The following is a 19,623-nucleotide window of genomic DNA, read 5'->3' on the forward strand; positions in this document are numbered from 1 at the left end:
CAGACCAGGGCTCATCTGTGGAATTTCCCAGGTTCCCTAAATCCCTGGTGGGACTGGTCTACAAACCAGGGCTGATCTGTGGGCTGTCCCAGGTTCCTTAAACCCCTGGAGGTACCTGTACACAGACCAGGGCTCATCTCTAGGCTGTTGAGTTTCCCTAAATCCCTTGGTGGCACTGGCCTAAGGACAAGGGCTCCACTGTAGGCTGTCCCAGTTCCCTAAATCCCTGGAGGGACTGGTCTACAGACCACGGCTCATCTATGCGAAGTATCAGGTTTCCTAAATCACCTTGGCAGAATTGGGCTACAGACCAGAGCTCATGTGTGGGATGTCCCAGGGTGCTTAAATACCTGGGATACCTGGGCTACGGACCACAGAACATCTGGAGACTCTCCCAGCAGTCCCAATTTGTGGGCGACTGTGACAGCCACTTAGGTTACCTTAATGCATGTCTTTCTTCCTTTTCTGTAAGAGATCAGGAACTCGGTGGGCAGGGCATCTAAGAAGGCTTTTTCTCCCTGGCTCCTGCACATTCCAGGGTGGGGACAGGACTCAGTGATGAGCAGAGGGCCACTGGAATTCCTGCGCTGACCTGGAAGGGAGGAGCAGCCATTACCCATGTCTTTCTCGTTATCAGGTGTGGAGCGTGTGTGTGATGGCCGGAGCCCCTCCTGCTGTAGGCCAGGAGGTGGTTGCAGTAGGAGCTGTGGGAGGCAGTAAGAAGGCGCTAGGAATCCAGGGTTGACTCTCTCTGCCCACACAGGGTGCCTCAGTCATTTCTGGACACATACAAGCTCCTGTCTCCCACCCTGACGTCTCACTCCCGTGAGCTACTCTAAGCTCACCGGTCTCTAATGTGCCTACATGTACCCTATGTTCTGTACTGAGAGACACAAGTTGCATTAAAAACCTCAAAAACTGTAGGTAAAAGGGCCCCTCTCCTGTTTTGTATCCAAGTGTCTTCCCCAAACTTCACTTGAATTTGGAAGAGCAACCTGCACAGAGCCCCCAGGCCGTCCCAACGTCACACAGTCCTGTGTCACTGCAGGCACCCTGGGCAAGGGAGCAGCCCAGGATGTGCAAGGGTGCACACCCCATGGTTGAGAGTGGGGACCCCCCGCCTCCTGATCACTCCCTGACAGACACCAGAAACTGTGCCTGCGCAGAATCTGCACCAATGTTGCAGGTTGTCCTCATGGACTCCACCAACTGTGACTGCTAAGAGTCCAGGCCAGGGTCACAGGTCGTCCTGACAGAAACAACTGGCCCTGCTCAGAGTCCATGCCCAGGTCACAGGTCATCTGAAATTCAAATTCACACCACAATGACATACCCACTCACATACGCTTGAAAGGCTATTGTTAAAAAAAATTAAAGATATCTGTTGGCAAGGATACAGAAAACCTGGATACCCTTAAACACTGCTTGTAGAAGTATAAAATGCTACAGGCTGTGTAAACTAGTTGAATCTTCCCTCAAAAATTTACATGCAGAATTACCATAGCTCAACAATTCCATTCCAAGGTACATACTCCAAAGATTAGAAAACAAGTGTTCAAACAAGAACTTATACATGAATATTTATAACAACCCTGTTCACAATAGCTGAAAGGTGCAAACAACCCAAACATCCATCAACAGATGGATGGATAAGCAAAATTAGGTATATCATAACCTGATATATTATTCAGCCATAAAAAGGAAAGAGAAAACTGAAATGGAGCAGTTGTTATGGAACACAATATGGCAGTACCTCAAAAATTAAGCATGGAATTCACTTACAACACAGTGATTCCACTTCTGGGTATATACTGAAAAGAATTGAAAACAGGGACTTGAACACCCACATTCATGGCAGCATTATTCACTGTGCCAAAAGGTGGAAGCAATACAAGTGTCCACTGACAGATGAGTAGAAAAATAAAATGTGGTCCATCCATCACAATGAAATATAACTCAGCCTTAAAAATGAGGAAATTCTGACTTACGTAATGACATCGCGCTAAGTGAAACAACCCAGGCACACAACAACAAATAGAGTATGCTCTACTTATGAGGTAGCTGGAGTAGTTTCCAGGGGCTTGGAGAAGAGAAAATACAAAGTGGGTGTTTAACGAGTACAGGGTTCCACTTGGGGCAGATGAAAGAAATTCTGGAGATGGATGGTGGTGATGGTTACGCAACAATGTGCATGTGGTTTATGCCACTAAAGTGTGCACTTAAGAATGGTGAATGCTAGGCCAGGCGAGGTGGCTCACATCTGTAATTTTAGCCCTCTGGGAGGCCGAGGCGGGTAGATCGCTTGAGGTCAGGAGTTTGAGACCAGCCTGAGCAGGACCCCATCTCTACTATAAATAGAAAGAAAAATTACCTGAACCACTAAAAATATATATAGAAAAAATTAGCTGGGCATATCATGGCGCATGCCTGTAGTCCCAGCTACTCTGGAGACTGAGGCAATAGGATCGCTTAAGCCCAGGAGTTTGAGGTTGCTATGAGCTAGGGTGACGCCATGGCACTCACTCTAGCCCGGGCAACAAAGCGAGACTCTGTCTCAAAAAAAAAAAAAAAAAAAAAAGAATGATGAATGCTGTATGTATTTAATCCTACAGAAAAAAGGAATGAAGTACTGATGTATATCACAACATGGATGAACCTCAAAAATGTCCTAAGTGAAAGAAATCAGACACAAAAGGTGACATATTATATGAATCCATTTGTATGAAATGTCCAGAGCAGGCAAATCCATGGTGATGAAAAATAGATTAGTGCTTGCCAGGGACTTGGGGGACAGGGAAACGTAAGTGACTTCGTAACGGGCTTTGAGTTTCCTTCAGCAGAAGAAAAAAAAATTTGGAACTATTAATAAATACGTGGTGGCACAACATGGGCAATGTATGACACTCCACTGAATTATATATTCATAAGTGGTAAAAATGGTGAAATTTTAAAAGGTCCTTTCAAATATTTATATACATTGTCATAATATGGACTAGGACTTTATCATTTAACTATATCGATTGGTGATGTAAACATAAGTGTGCAAACTTGAGATACCTTGCAACTGGTGTGCACACACATGCGCACACACACAGCTAGAGAATTACAGTAAGGTAATATGTGGTTCAGTAAACTCTCATGAAGTTTCCATGATCAACTGGGCCATTTGCCTTTCCTTTGGCAGTGAGATTTAATTTTTCTATACTGATTATCCCAAATACGAACTCTGTGTTTAGCTACTATTTCCTTGGTATATATATAAATCGAAGGTGATTCTTACACATGATATATCAAATAATAATTTTTTAGGGGGTGGCCGGGAGCGGTGGCTCATGCCTATAACCCTAGCACTCTGGGAGGCCGAGGTGGGTGGATCATTTGAACTCAGGAGTTCGAGACCAGCCTGAGCAAGAGCGAGACCCCATCTCAACTAAAAACAGAAAAAGATGAGCTGGACAACTAAAAATATATAGAAAAAATTAGCCGGGTATGGTATCACATGCCTGTAGTCCCAGATACTTGGGAGGCTGAGGCAGAAGGACGGCTTGAGCCCAGGAGTTTGAGGTTGCTGTGAGCTAGGCTGATGCCATGGCACTCCAGCCCGGGCAACACAGCGAGACTCTGTCTCAAAAGAATGAAATAAAAAGAGAAATCTTTTTGTCTTTTGAAAAATCACATCATCCACTTTTCTACTGTTAGATATTACAAACTGCTGTGACTTTAAGGGTCTAGCTAGGCAAAGTCTTAGAAAATTTGCTAAGGGTGTCCAATGTGTGGACAGGTTGACAGAACATGAATAAAAGACCCGAGACACCAAAAGCCTTCTGTGCACCTAAAAATGAAATTAGAGTAGACTGCAGGCAGCTGGGGTAGACTGCATGGGAGAGAGTAGCAGGCAGGACTGCCCAGGGTCTACAAGCCATGGCAGTCCTGTGCTGCTCAGAGGAAGCACTGCCCACACCCACCTTGGAGTCATCTCTGCTCTTTAGATCTGCCAAGGCTGGGAAACTGAGGGATAGTCTCAGAAACAGTTCCAGAAAAAGAAAACTGGAACCGAAGGGAAAGAAACATTTTTCTCCCACTTGGGGAACGCAGTGAAGCGGGCCTGGTGGATTGGATTGTCAGGGAGAAAGGTGTATTTCCTGATTTGGGGTTAACGGTGATGACCTGGGAGCATGTGGCTGCTGCAAAACACACAGTAAAACACACTGGAGTACTTACCGTGAAGTAGCAGACCTCATACAGCAATGACGCTGGAGGCTCTGAAGGCAGGACACAGAGGACTTTCCGCTGTGATGGCACATTCTCTGGAAGGAGGAAATTACTGTAAGGAAACTACGTTTGTGAACAACCACCTGAACACCCTGGCAGTGAAACAGAGATGACAACGCACTGTCTCACAGAGGCTGAGCCAGACCCACGTCCAGCTCAAAATCTGATACCCAATTAGGGTGGAGAGGCCACCGCGTGGACGTCACACCCGCGGCCACCACGTCCTGGGCGTGGGGGACCTCAGTGTGGTGGAAACTGTGGGTACCCCATTTCCAAATGTCCACACGGAGCCCCTCCCGCGTCTCTGAGGACCGGCCCGGCTGAGGACAGGAAGGCGGTGCCCTTGGGGCTCAGACAGGAAGGTTGAACTCACCCTCAGGGCCTCACGTCTGAGTGAGGACAAAGAGGTCGCACTCGCTGTGGTCTGAGGCCAGGCCGGCAGGCGGCACAGAAGCAGCTCCTGTGGGGCGACGCTAACATGGCGGCACTGCGTCCTCTCACGCCAGGTGAAACACCCCGTGCAAAGCCGCAGGGCATGACGGGCGCTCCACCCCCTGCCAGCCCGCCCAGGCACGGAAGCCCTTGGTGCTCATGGGCCGGGGCCTACAGTGGGGAGCACTCCCTCCTGGCCTTGCTGGGGAACCAGTTAAATTCCGAGTCCAGCGTCTTCGGAGCCAGGATCTGGAAATTCAAACTCAGATGGGTTCACTGTCCTGTGTCTTTCAGAAAAACCGTGAGGGAGGGAACAATTAAGAGGAAAACATATGGAATGAAATAAGTGTAAATATAAACTTTACAACTGATATTAAAATTCATTCAAAATCATCCTCAGACTTCAACTATAATGCAAAACTTTAAAGATTCGGAAAAGAAACACAGAAGAAAATTTACGTGGCTTGGGTTTGGTGATGGGTTTTAACACACAACAACAACAACAAAAATCTCATCCACAACAGAAAAAATAATACCATGGCTTTGATAACATTCAATATTTATACTCTGTGAAAGACCAAGTTCAGAGAATAAAAAGACAAACCACAGAATGATAAGAAATATGTGCAAAATACATACTGGAGGAATAATTCATATTCTACATATAAAAAGAATTCTTAAAACTCAACAATAAGAAGACAAACACCCTGACTACAAAGGGGTACAGATCTCAACACACACCTGACCAAAGACGATACATAGATGACAAATAATCATAAAAGACGATGCTCAGCATCATATATCATTAGGAAACAGCAGATTACAGCAGCAATGAGATACCACAGCACGCCTCCTAGAATGACTAAACTTTTTTTTTTTTTTAAAAAAAGGACAAACCATTGCTGGAGGAAAGGCAGGAATTCTCATTCATTGCTGGTAGAATGCATAATGGTACACAGTCACTTTGGAAGCCAGCGTAGAAGACTAGAATATGCCACCCCAAGATATAGCTCTTTTTCTTGTTGTTATTGTTTTGGACAGGGTCTCTGTCACCCAGGTGGGAGTGCAGTGGCATGAACACAGATCACTGCCACCTTGAACTTCTAGGCTGAAGCCATCTTCAGCCTCCCAAGTAGCTGGGACTACAAGCATGAGCCACCACTGTCAAATAATTTTTTATGTGTGTGTACAGATGGGTCCTTGCTGTATTGCCCCGGCTGGTCTTGAACTCCTGGGCTCCACGGAGCCTCCTGCCTTGGCCTCCCAAAATGTTGAGATCATAGGCATGAGCCAACATGCCCAGCCCAACGTAAAGATTATTTTGAGCTGATAATTTTGAAACACTGCAGACCCAGGAGAAGCTCTGAAAACAGGCCAGAAGTTACCTTTTTGTCAGGGAAATTTACGTCTGTGAAGGAGACCTACTTCCATTTGTAAAGGTGTCTCCCTCTCATACCAAGAAGAGAAGGATGACTATATCATGAGGGATTCTTAGCAATGCGGAAGGGCACCACTTAAGTCTGAACAACAATGCTTGCTCTTGCTTACCTTGCTTTTCCTGTGGGCTGTCCCAGGTTCCCAAATCCCTGGGCGTCACTGTCCTAGAAACCAGGGATCATCTGTGGAATATTCCAGGTTCCCTTAATTCCTGGGGGTGACTTGCCTACATACCAGGGCTCATCTGTGGGCTGTCTCAGGTTCCCTACATCCCAGGTGGTGACTGGCATACAGACTAGGGCTCATCTGCGGGATGTCCCAAATTTGCTATATCCCAAGGGTGACTGGCGAACAGACCAGGGCTCACCTGTGGGATGTCCCAGATTCTCTAAATTTCAGGGGGGGACTGGCCTACAAACCAAGGCTCAACTGTGGGAAGTCCCAGGTTCCCTAAATCCCTGGGGGGACTGGCCTACACAGCAGGGCTCATCTGTGGGATGTCCCAGGTTCTCTAAATCACAGGGGGAGATGGGCCTACAGACCAAGGCCCAACTGTGGAACATCCCAGGTTCCCTAAATCCCTGGGGGCATGGATCTACAGACCAGGAATCATATCTAGGCTTTCCCGGGTTCCCTAAATCCCTGGGGGAGTCTGGCCTAAGGAGCAGGGATTAATTGTGGGATGTCCCAGCTTCCCTAAATCCCTGGGGGGACTGGCCTACAGACTAGGGATTAACTATGGGATTTCCCAGCTTCCCTAAATCCCTGCAGGGACTGGCCTACAGACCAAAGCTCATCTGTGGGATGTCCCAGGTTCCCTAAATCCCTGGGGGTGGGGGGAGACTGGCCTACAGACCAGGGCTCCTCTGTGGGCTGTTCCAGGTTCCCAAATCCCTGGGGAACACTGGCTTACAGACCAGGGTCCATCTGTGGAATGTTCCAGGTTACCTTAATTCCTGAGGGGCACTGTTGTACATACCAGGGCTCATCTGTGCACTGTCCCATGTTCCCTACATCCCAGGTTGGTGAGTGGCCTACAGACCAGGGCTCATCTGTGGGATGTCCCAGGTTCCCTAAATCCCAGGGAGGACTGGTCTACAGACCAGGGCTCATCTATTGGGATGTCCCAGTTTCCCTAAATCCCTGGGTGGACTGGCCTCCAGACCAGGGCTCATCTGTGGACTGTCCCACATTCCCTAAATCCTTAGGGGGGGACTCATATGCACATCGGAGCTCATCTGTTGGCTGTCCCAGGTTCCCTGAATCCCTGGGGGGACTGTCCATATTCCAGGGCTCATTTTTGGGATGTCTCAGGTTCCCTAAATCACTGGGGGGACTGGCCTGTAGACCAGGGCTCATCTGTGGGCTGTACCAGGTTCCCTGAATCCCTAGGAGGTGTAGCCTATAGACCACAGCTCATCTGTGGCTTGTCCCAGGCTCCCTAAATCCCTTGGTAGACTGGCCTACAGATTGGGGCTCATCTGTTGGGTTGTCCCAGATTCCCTAAATCCCTGGGGGGACAGGCCTGCAGACCAGGGCTCATTTGTGTGATATCCCAGGTTCCCTAAATCCCAGGTGGGAGTGGCCTACACACAACAGATCATCTGGTGGCTCTCCAGGAGTCCCAATGGGCTGGCGGCTGTGACAGCCACTTAGCTTACCTTGATGCATGTCTTTCTTCCTTTTCTGTAAGAGACCAGGAACTTGCTGGGCTGGGCATCTAAAAAGGCTTTTTCTCCTGGGCTCTTGCACATCCCAGGGGGGGTACAGGACTAAGTGGTGAGCAGGGGGCCACTGGAATTCCTGGGCAGATCTGGAAGGGAGGAGCAGCCATTCTCCATCTCTTCCTTGCAGTCAGGTGTGGAGCATGTGTGTGATGGCTGGAGTCTCTGCTGCTGTGGGCCAGGAGGCGGTTCCTGCGGGAGCTGTAGGTGACAGGAGAAAGGTGGTAGGACACCAGGGTTGGCTCTCTCTGCCCACACAGTGTGCCTCAGTCATTTCTGGACACATCCAGGCTGCTGTCTCCCACCCTGAAGTCTCCTATGAGCTCCCCTGAGCTCGCCCATGTGTAATGTGGGTACATCTACCCTATGTGCTGTACTGAGGGGAGTGAGTTGCATTAAAAACCTCAAAAACTGTAGGTAAAAGGGCTCCTCTCCTGTTTTGTATCCAAGTGTCTTCCCCAAACTTCACTTGAATTCAGAAGAGCAACCTGCAGGCAGCCCCAGGCCCCTCCCCACCTCACACAGTCTTGTGTCAGTGCAGGGGCCCTGGGCAAGGGAGCCGCCTCGGATGTGCAAGGGGTGTGCACCCCACTGGCTGAGAGTGGGGCTCTCTTCCTCCTGGTCACTCCCTCTGGGCCACCCCCCCTCCCTACAGCTTCCACACCTCCTTTAACCCCCACCTCCGGCCCTCCCTAGAGCTCCTCCCTACCCCACACACCTGGTCTCCTCCTACTCCCTGTCCAGTCACTGCCTCCTGCCCACCCCCCTCCCTACCGCTTCCCCACCTCCCAGAACCCCCACCTCCAGCTCTCCCTACAGCTCCGCCACACCCTGCCCACCTTGTGCCCCGGGCCCCTACCCAGTCAGTCCCTGCGGGCCACCCCCCACCACCCCACACAGCTGGTCACTCCTGCCCTGCCCAGCCACCCTCTCCAGGACCCCTTGCCGCCCCCTCCCTTCCGACCGCTCTGCCGAAATCCGTGTCACCCTGGGCCCGCCCAGTCACTCCCTCCCCGCCACCCCCACAGCCCTCCTTACCGTCCCCTCCCTCATCGCTGCGGGCCCCCTGGCCACTCTCCTTTCCTCCCTACGTTCTTTCTGTGCATCCCCGGAGCTTTGGCTGCAGGGCCCCGCCGCCCATCCGCCGTTCGGCTCTCTTCCTCAACCCTCGGTGGTTTCCGTCCATCCTCGGCCCTCTCCGTCGTAACTCGGTCCTCCCTGAGGCCTTTTGGCTCTCTTTGCCAAACCTCTTCGGCCCTTCCCGTGGTCCCCCGGCCTTTGTCGCCAACTTTCGGCTCTTTCCGTCACCTGCCGGGTGCACTGTCCCGATCCTGGGACTTGTGCAGGCCCTGCGGTTTCTTGGCGGTCTTGGCAGCAATGGCACCTTCTGGAAGAGTCTTCCTGTTGTCCACACTGCAGGGGGTTTGCGTCTAGATCCAGTTGCTCCTTGCACAAAGATCCAATGATTGAGACCAGGGTTGCCAAGTAAGGAAGGAATTTTTAATTGAAGAGACATGGAGAAAAGCAGCTGCTCAAATCCATCTCCGGCTAGCGGAGCTCTCAGGCTTTCAGGGAGGGGCCGCGAGCCCGCGAGAAGTGGGGGGGGCGGTGATTCCCGGGGCAGGTGGGAGGGGCGTGGCGAGTCCCGGGGCAGATGTGGGAGGGCATGGCGAGTCCCAGGGCGGGTGTCAGGGGGGTGGTGAGTCCCAGGGCAGGTGTGGGGGGTGGCGAGTCCGGGGGCAGGTGGGAGGGGGCTGGCAAGTCCCCGGGCAGGTGGGGGTGGGGGTGGCGAGTCCAGGGGCAGGAACTCTGCCGCCTGCAGTCCTAGTTCCCCGGGAGGCTGAGGCGGGAGGATCGCTGGAGCCCAGGACTTCTGGACTGTGGTGCACTGTGCCCATCAGGTGTGCGCACTAACTTCAGTATCAACATGGTGACCTCTCCGGAGCGGGGGACCACCAAGTTGGCTAAGGAGGAGTGAATCAGCTCAGGTCAGAAACGGAGCAGGTCAAAACTCCCTGGCTGATCAGAATCTCAAATCCTTTTTCTTGCAAAAAATCCATCTTTTCTGGTAAACTCCAAAGGTCCAAGAGTCAGTTAAGCGAGAAGATTACATTGGGGTAGCCAAAATTTGCTCAGTGAGGGGCAGGTACAGTCTCTGGTCACACAGGTGTTATTTTACCGTTGGTGCTGCTCACCAAATGGACCCCTCCTGGCCACGTGGATGCCCTAAAACATTCTGTGCAGAACCACTGTTGTTTCCCTGGGCCATATTTAGTCCAGAATCCTCTTTCCTAGACCCACACAGCCTAGCTGGCTTCTCTGGAATCTTCTAGGCATTGGAAGTGATGAAAACTACATGGAAGAGAGAAAAGAGATATTATGTCTTGTTTTCCCCTGGTGCAGTAGGTGCCAGGGGACCCTGGGGTCTGAAGTCACCCTCAGAGGCCTTGCGGGCAGCTCAGAGCCCACCTGTCAGCAGGGGTACATGCCAGCTGAGACTCTGCCCTGTGTCGGGAGCCCCCCACTCCTGTTAAAGCTGGGTTCTTGTGCAGATGGGGGGTTAGATGGGGGGGAAGGTAGAGGGAAATGCTGGCAGGCCCCTGGGGCCTTTTCCCCTTTGTTCCCTGCACTGCAGTGTGTGTGTGTAGGGGCCCTGTCACCCTCCCTGGAAACTACACCCTCTCCCCATTGTCATGTGGGGGCTGAACCTAGAGACTGGCTGTCCCCCAGGTGGATGGGACGTGGGGACATCTACATGGGACATGCACACCGAGGGTGTGACGGTGGGGACCCACCCAGGCACTCGCCCTCTCCTGGGAGGATCTCTGTGCCCCCCACCTGCCCACTCCATGGTCAGGCTGTCGCCCTTGACAGTTTTTAGGGGAAAGAGACCTCTCCTGGGGGGCTATAGCCCTCACCCGCAGGGAGGCACTCCTGTGGTGGGTGGGGTGGATCTGCCTAGTGCTAAGTCCCTGGGGGCTTTTTGGGGCACCTGTGGCAGCATAAGCCCACCTCCAGCCCCCAGCCCAGAGGGACCCTCAGCCACCAAGAGCCTCTGCTGCTTCAGGGGCTCGTCCCAACAGGCCTGAGTGATCTGATGAGATGGGCCCAGCATATGCTGTTGGGCTGATGGGTGCGTGTGCGCCTTGGATGCAGGCATGGGGCCAGAGGGGGAAACATTGGTGTGTGCAGATGTCCATTTGGGGCAGTGATGACCAGCGAGGGGATGCCCAGGGCCAAGGGTTGGGTGGATGGGCTGCAGTCAGGGAGGGCTTCCCGGAGGCGGTGTCCAAAGTGCCTTGTGAAAGCTGTGCTGAGGAACGGCCTTACTAAGCCCCAGGGGCAAAGGCACATGGGACAGCCCAAAATGCAAAGGCACATGGGACAGCCCAAAATGCCTTACTAAGCCCCAGGGGCAAAGGCACATGGGACAGCCCAAAATGCAGTCCTCTGGCCAGAACAATGAGAAATGAGGCTACAGGCACCTCCCTGGGATCAGGCAGGGCCGACATGGGGAGAAAGCAGGAGAGGTGGCCCAGGCCCCCTGGGTAGGGCGTGGGGGTTCCAGGTGCCCCTGGAGGAACAGCTTCCCTTTGCCCTGGGCCAGGGCTATCCTACAAGCCCAGGGCCACAGGGAAGCCGCAGCCCCCAGTCCTGGGCTAGTGGGGCCTCCCAGCTTGGCTCAGCACTAGAAGGGCCCATTTGCCAGTCTGTCTCCCCCCAGAGCTCTGATGGCAGTACTGGGTCCCAACTCACTCCATGCCACCTGGCCAGGGACTCAGTGGCTGGGAGCCAGTCAGTGGGTGACAGGACAGAGCCCGTCCTGGGACGGCACTGACTGTCAGATGTCCTCGGGGCTGGACTTGCTTGGTGGTAGGGGCACTGTCTGGCCACCTGTCCTGGCCGAACATCATGCTGTGAGGACACTAGAATGTGCTTCTGTCTCCACCTTGGTCAGGCCCACTGCCTGGGACCTCCCCCAGTGAGCCCTGTCTGCAGCCATAGTGCCTGAAGGATCAGTGTGACCCCGAGCTTCTGGCCAATGCACCCCAGGCTCGGGAGGGGGTTTCTGAGAGGGCTGGTAACTGTCTTCATCACTCTCCCTGGTGCAGGCCTGTCCCCTGTGTCCTTCTGCCCCTGGAAGGCAAACACATAGATGCCCCTGTGGGGCACCTGGGTCTTGTGTCACCTTCTGTGGCCCTCCTGATGGGCAGGAGCACCTTGACACCCTTGGTCCCCACAGGTTTTCCACGTGGCCTATGTGCTTATCAAGTTTGTGAACTTGGGCAGCGGGGCTGCTGTGACCATGGCTTCTTGAGGTCTCGGTCACCAGCCCGGCCCTCATGCCCAACCCCTGTGTGGGTCAGGACCATCTGTCTGAGGACTGAGAGGCAAACAGGAATTCATCAGGTCACCCCCGACTTCTGGCACAGCTGGGAAAAGAGGCTAATGGTGGCAGGAATCTCGGTGCCATCTCCTGGCTCCCTCTGCGCTGCCTTCATGTTTGACAGCTCCCTGTGGTGGTGACACAGGTCCCTGGTGGCTCCCAGCTGGCTTCCTCCCAGCTCAGCTGCCTGTGTCAGGAGAGCCGGGTCCTGGAACTCACTCACCGGCTGCCATTGGCCACCTGCCTCCCTGACGGGTCAGGTTGGTGGGATGGGGATGCTCCAGTTTGGTGGCCTGGTCACGTGTCCCCCAAAACTCCCTGGCCCGAGAGTGGAGGAGGGGCAGTTCTCTCACAGGCAGTCGGGGACTGGCCCAAGGAAGGACATGAAGACAGTCCTCCAAGGGGAGCGGGAGATACCTGCTCTCTAAACGTGTCCCAGGGAGAGGGGTGCAGGGGTGTGAGTGGTGAGCCGGTGCAGCTGTGTACGTCCAGCCTGGCCATCAGGGCAGGAGCTCTTCCCTCAGCAGGCTTCAGTGACCTCTTCCCCAAGTCCTGCTGGCTGGTGGAGCCTTGGCTGGGTGACCTGTCGAGGGCGCAGCATTCCCACCTCAAGATGAGGTGACCAGGCTCAGGCTGAGGTGAGCAGTCCAAGAAGCAGCCTTCCAGGTGGTCAGGCTCAGGGAAGTCAGGGAGCCCAGGGGCCCCACCTCTGGGCCTGCGGGCTTTTTTGGTGGCCTCAGCACTCCCTTTCCAGCCCTTTCCTGCAGCCTCCAAGAGGGACTGCCTGGAGCGGTTTGGGCCGCGGTCACGTGGGATGACGACGCCATCGGCACCACTGAGTACTCAGGCATCGTGCCATTGGAGAACAGCAAGGTGAGTCCGAGAACAGGGTGGTGGTGGGTTTTGCCGGTCTGCTCCTCGCGGCCACACCTGGCCTCACCGTCCACGCCTTCTGCAGATTGTGATGTCCCTGGTGAATGGGTGCCCAGGGGCCATGAACTACTCCTACTCGCCGCTGCTGTGCAACTTCACCGAAGCCACCAACATCCGCCTACGTTTCCTGAGCACCAACACACTGCTGGGTCACCTCATGGGCAAGGCACTGCGGGACCCCACAGTCATGCACTGGGTGAGCCCACCCTGTCTAGCATGTGGGGCAGCTCCTGGTGGACGGGGGGGGAGCCGGCTCTGGGGGGCAGCTGGGACCTGAGGGGCCTGCAGTGCAGTATTATTACGGCACCAAGGACATCAGCATCGGCAGCTGCTGTGTCTGCCATGGCCACACGGTTGTCTGCAATGCCAAGGTCCCTTCGGACCCTCTCAGGAAAGGCCGTTTCAGGTGAGGCCCTTTCAGCTGAGGCCACTCTCAGGTGAGGCTGCTTTCAGCTGGGGCCCCCTCAGGTGAAGTCCTTTTCAGGTAAAGCCCTGTTAGCTAGGTCTGTCCAGCTGAGGCCCTGTCAGGTGAGGCCCCTTTCAGTCCTTTTCAGGTAAGGCCCCTTCAACTTTGGCCGCTTTCAGGTGAGTCACCTCTCCGATGAGGCTCCTTTAGGTGAGGCCCCTCAGTGAGGCCTGCTCAGGTGAGGTCCTCTCAGTAGCTACGTCAGCTGAGGCACTCACCGCTGAGGGCCCCTTTCAGGTGTGACACCTCTCAGTTGAGGCCCTTTTAAGCTGAGGCCCTTCCCAGGTGAGGCCCCTCTCAGTTGGGGACCCTGTCAGGTGATGTCCTTTTCAGCTGAGGGACGCTCTCAGCCGAGACCCTTTTCAGCTGAAGCCATTTCAGCTGAGGGGCCTCTCAGGTGAGGGTTCTGTGGGAAGAGAAGAGGCCCCTTACAGGTGAGGCCCTTTCAGCTGAGGACCCCCCCCCTCCAGGTGAGGCTCCTCTCAGGTGAGACCCACTCACCTGAGAACACTTTCAGTGCAGGTCTCTGTCAGGTGAGTCCCCTTTAGGTGAGGCCCTTCCAGCTGAGGGTTCTTTCAGCAGAGGCCTCTTTTACATAAATCCCCTTTCTGATGAGACTCTTAAAGGTGATCCCCCTCCCAGGTGAGACCTCTCTTAGGTGGGGCCCTTTCAGCACAGGTCCCTCCCAGGGGCCTCCCCATTTTTCTGAAAGACACAGGACAGTGAGCCCATCTGAGTTTGAATTTCCAGATTCTGGCTCCGAAGACGCTTAACTTGGATTTTAACTGGTTCTCCAGCAAGGCCAGGAGGGAGTGCTCTCCACCGTCCCCCCCCCATGAGCACCGAGGGCTGCAGGGCCGGTGCAGGCTGGCAGGGGGCGGAGCACCCATCATGCCCTGCGGCTTTGCATGCAGCGTTGCAGGTGGCGTGAGAGGATGCAGTGCCGCCATGTTAGCCTTCCCAGTACTAGCCATCTGCCGCTTGCTGGCCGGGCCTCAGACCCGAAGCGAGTGCGACCTCCTTGTCCTCACTCAGACGTGAGGCCCCCAGGGTGAGTTCAACCTTCCTGTCCGAGCCCCACGGGCACCGCCTTCCTGTCTGCAGCCGCCTGCTGAGGGGCGGCCAGTCCTCAAAGACCCGGGAGGGGCTCCGTGTGGACATTTGGAAATGGGGAACCCACAGTTGTCACGACACTGAGGTCCCCCACGCCCAGGACTGGGGGCCACGGGTCTGACGTCCACGCGGTGGCCTCTCCACCCTAATAGGGTATCATACTTTGAGCTGGATGTGGGTCTGGCTCAGCCTCTGTGAGGGAGTTCGTTGTCATCTGTTTTACTGGTAGGGTGTTCAGGTGGTGGTTCACAAACGTAGTTTCCCTACAGGAATTTCATCCTTCCAGGCAACGTGCCTTCGCAGCGCAAAGTCCTCTGTATCCCGCCTTCAGAGTCTCCAGCGTCATTGCTGTGTGAGGTCTGCTACTTCACGGTAAGTACTCCCGTGTGTTTTACCATGTGTTTTGCAGCAGCCACACGCTCCCAGGTCATCACTGTTAACCCCAAATCAGGAAATACACCTTTCTCCCTGACAGTCCGATCCACCAGGCCCACTTCACCACCATCCCCAAGTGGGAGAAAAATGTGTCTTTCCCTTCGGTTCCAGTTTTCTTTTTCTGGAACTGTTTCTGAGACTGTCCCTCAGTGTCCCAGTTCCACCAAGGTGATTTAGGAAACCTGATAATTCGCATAGATGAGCCCTGGTCTGTAGACCAGTCCCCCCAGGGATTTAGGGAACCTGGGACAGCCCACAGATGAGCTCTGGTCCTTAGGCCAGTGCCCCCAGGAGATTTAGGGAACTCCAACAGCCTAGAGATGAGCCCTGGTCTGTATAGAGGTACCCCCAGGGATTTAGGGAACCTGGTCCAGCCCACAGATGAGCCCTGGTCCTTAGGCCAGTGCCCCCAAGAGATTTAGGGAAACTTAGCAGCCTAGAGATGAGCCCTGGTCTGTATACAGGTACCCCCAAGGATTTAGGGAACCTGGGACATCCCACAGGTGTGCCCTGGTCTCTGGATCATTCTGACCAGGAATTTAGTGACGTGGGACATTTCACAGATGAGTCCTCGTGTGTAGGCCAGTCCCTCCAGGGATTTAGGGAGCCTGGGACATTACAACATGAGCCCTGGTGAGTAGGTCACTTCCCCAAGGAATTTAGGGTACATAGGAAATCCTAGAGATGAGCCCTAGTCTGTATGCCAGACCTCCCAGGGATTTAGGCAACTTGGAACATCCCAGTGGTAAGCCCTGATTTGTAGGCCAGTACACCAGGGATTCAGGGAACCTGGGACATCCCAAGATGAGCCCTGGTGTGTAGGCCAGTTCCCCGAGGCATGTAGGGAACATGGGAAATCCCACAGATGAGCCCTGGTCTGTAGGCCAGTACTCCCAGGGATTTAGGGAACGTGAAACTTCCCAGAGTTAAGGCCTGATTTATAGGCCAGTACCCCAGGAATTCAGTGAACCTGGGATATCCGAATAGATGAGCCCTGGTCATAAGGCCAGTCCCTCCAGGGATTTAGGGAACCTGGGACAGCCGATAAATAAGCTCTGTTGTGTATGTCGGTACCCCCTCACGGATTTAGGGAACCTAGGACAGCGCACAGATAAGCCCTGGTCTGTAGGGCAGTCCCTCACTGGGATTTAGGGAACCTGGGACAGCCCACCGAGGAGCCCTGCTCTCCAAGTCAGTCCACCCCAGGGATTTAGTTAACCTGGGACATCCCAAAGATAAGCCCTGGTGGGTAGGCCCATGCCCCCTGGGCATGAGGAAACCTGGGACAACTCTGGTCTGTAGTCTAGTCACCTCAGGGATTTAGGGAACCTGGGACAGTCCACAGATGAGCCCTGGTCTGCAGACCAGGCCCCCATGTGATTTAGGGAACATGGGACATACCACACATGATCCATGGTTTGTAGTCCTCCCTCCAGGGATTTAGGCAACTTGGGAGAGCCCACAGATGATCTTTGGCCTGTACACAATCCACCAGCGATTTTGGCAACCTGGGACACTGCACAGATGAGCCCCGTTTTGTAGAACAGTCACCGCAGGGACTTAGGGAACTTGTGACAGGCCACAGATGAGTCCTGGTCTACAGACAGTCTCCCCAGGGATTTAGGGAACCTGGGACAGCCCACAGATGAGCCCTGGTCTGTAGATCAGTACTCCAAGGGATTTACGGACCTGAGACTTCCCACAGATGAGTCCTGTTCTTAGGCTAGTCCTCCCCAGGGAATTATTAGGGAACCTGGGAAATCCCACAGATGAGTCCTTGTGTGTAGGCCAGCCCCCCAAGGGATTTACGGGACGTGGGACATCCCATAGTTGAGGCCTGGTCTGTAGGCTGGTATCCCAGAGATTCAGGAAACCTAGGACATTCCAATAGATGAGCCGTGGTCTGTAGACCAGTCTCCTCTGCGATTTAGGGAACGTGGGATATCACACATATCAGCCGTGGTCTATAGACAGTCCACCCAGGGATTTAGAAAACCTGGGACAGTCCACAGATGAGCTCTGGTGTGTACGGCTGTCCCTCCCCAAGGATTTAGGGAACCTGGGACAGACCACAGATGAGCCCTGTCTCTAGGCCAGTCCCCTTTGGAATGTAGGGAACCTCAAACATTCCACAGATAGGCCCTGGTGCGTAGGCCAGACCCCCCTGGGTTTTAGGGAGCCTGGGAAAGCCCACCGATGAGCCCTGGTCTGTAGACAGTCCCACAATGATTTCAGCAACCTGGGACAGCCCACAGATGAGTGCTGGTGTGTAAGTCAGACCCCGCAAGTATTTAGGGTACCTGGGACAGCCAATAGATGAGCCTTGGTCTGTAGGCCAGTTCTCCTTGGGATGTAGGGAACATGAGACATCCCACAGATGAGCCCTGGTCTACAGACTGGCCTACCGGCCAGTCCCCTGTTGGATTTAGGGAACCTGGTAGACCCACACATGAGCCCTGGTCTGTAGGCAAGTTCCCCCGAGGGATTTAGGGTCATGGGACATCCTGAAGATGAGACGTGGTGTGTAAGACAGACCCACAGGGATTTAGGGAACATGGGACATCCAAGAATTATGCCCTAGTCTTTAGGCCAGTATGGGAGGGATTCCGGGAACCTGGGATGGCCCACAGATGAGCCCTGGTCTGTAGCCCAGTCCCACCCCCAGGGATTTAGGGAACCTGGGGCCACCCATAGGGGAGCTGTGCTCTGTAACCCAGTCTTGCCAGGAATTGAGGAACCTGGGACAGTTCTGGTCTGTAGGCTAGTACCCCCAGAGATTTAGAGATTTTTTACATCACTGAGATGAGCCGTGGTCTGTAGCCCAGTCTGTCCCAGGGATTTCTGGCACTGGAACAGCCTACGGATGTGCCCTGGTCTGTAAATGAGTCCTCAAGGGATTTGGGCAACCTGGGACATACCACAGTTGAGCCTTGTTGTGCATGCCAGTTCCCCCCTGGGATTCAGGGAACCTGGCACAGCCCACAGATGAGCCCTGGTCTGTAGGGCAGTCCCCCCAGTGACATAAGGAACCTGGGACATGCCACAAATGAGCCCTGGTCTATACAGTCCCCCCAGGGATTTAAGGAACCTGGGACAGCCCACAGATTAGCTCTGGTGTGTAGGTCTGTTCACTGCCAAGGATTTACAGAAACTGGAACAGCCGACAGATGAGCCCTGGTCATAAGGCCATTCTCTCCAAGTATTTAGGGAACCTGGGACATCACACAGATGAGCCCTGGTCTGCAGACAGTCTCCCCAGGGATTTATGGATCCTGGGACAGCCCACAGATGAGCCCTGGCTAATAGACCAGTCCCTCCTTGGGATTTAGGGAACCTAGAACAGCCAACAGATGAACCTGGTCTGTAGGCCAGTTTCCCCCAGGGATTTACAGAACCTGGCACAGCCCACAGATGAGCCCTGGTCTGTAGGCTAGTCCCCTCAGTGATTTAAGGAAACTAGCACAGCCCTCAGATAAGCCCTAGTTTGTAAGCCACTCTCCAACAGGGATTTAGGGAACCTGGGACAGCCCATAGATGAGCCCTCATCTCTAGATCGGTACACTGAGGGATTGAAGGACCTCGGATATCCCACAGATGAGCCCTGATCTGTAGGGCAGTTTCCACCCAGGGATTTAGGGAACATGGGACATCCCACAGATGAGTCCTGGTCTCTAGGCCAGTCCTCTTTGGAAGATGGGGAATCTGGGACATCCCACAGATGAGCCCTGGTCTGTAGGCCAGTCCTGCAAGAGATTTAGGGAACCTGGGACATACCACAGATGAGCCCTGGGCTGTAGGCTAGTCCCCTCAGTGATTTAAGGAAACTAGCACAGCCTTCAGATAAGCCCTAGTTTGTAAGCCACACTCCAACAGGGATTTAGGGAACCTGGGACAGCCCATAGGTGAGCCCTCATCTCTAGATTGGTACACTGAGGGATTTAGGGACCTGGGATATCCCACAGATGAGCCCTGATCTGTAGGGCAGTTCCCACCCAGGGATTTAGGGAACATGGGACATCCCACAGATGAGTCCTGGTCTCTAGGCCAGTCCCCTTTGGAATATGGGGAATCTGGGACATCCCACAGATGAGCCCTGGTCTATAGGCCAGTCCCTCCAGGATTTTGGGAAGCTGGGACAACCCACAGATGTGCCCTGGTCTGTAGGCCAGTCCTGCAAGGGATTTAGGGAACCTGGGACATACCACAGATGAGCCCTGGGCTGCAGGCCAGTACCCCCCTTGGATTTAGGGAACCTGGTAGAGCCCACAGATGAGCCCTACTCTGTAGGCCAGTTCCCCCCAGGGATTTAGGGTAATGGGATATCCCACAGATGAGCAGTGGTCTGTAGGCCAGACCTCCAGGGATTTAGGGAACCTGGGACATCCAAGAATTATGCCCTGGTCTTTAGGCCAGTCTCCTCCAGG

General features: G+C 54.0%; 1 long non-coding RNA gene across 1 annotated transcript; it reads right to left on the minus strand.

Annotated features, from left to right (window-relative positions):
• Window positions 1-6,026: 6,026 nt before the first annotated feature.
• LOC123634753 lies at window positions 6,027-9,431 on the minus strand. Its single transcript, XR_006734001.1, has 3 exons — window positions 8,904-9,431; window positions 7,803-8,066; window positions 6,027-6,323 (listed from the first exon to the last, which is right to left on the minus strand). It is a non-coding gene; the product is annotated as an uncharacterized LOC123634753 (long non-coding RNA).
• Window positions 9,432-19,623: the final 10,192 nt, after the last annotated feature.

The sequence above is a fragment of the Lemur catta genome, chromosome 3 (assembly GCF_020740605.2).
Source record: "Lemur catta isolate mLemCat1 chromosome 3, mLemCat1.pri, whole genome shotgun sequence".
Classification (NCBI taxonomy): Eukaryota; Metazoa; Chordata; class Mammalia; order Primates; family Lemuridae; genus Lemur; species Lemur catta.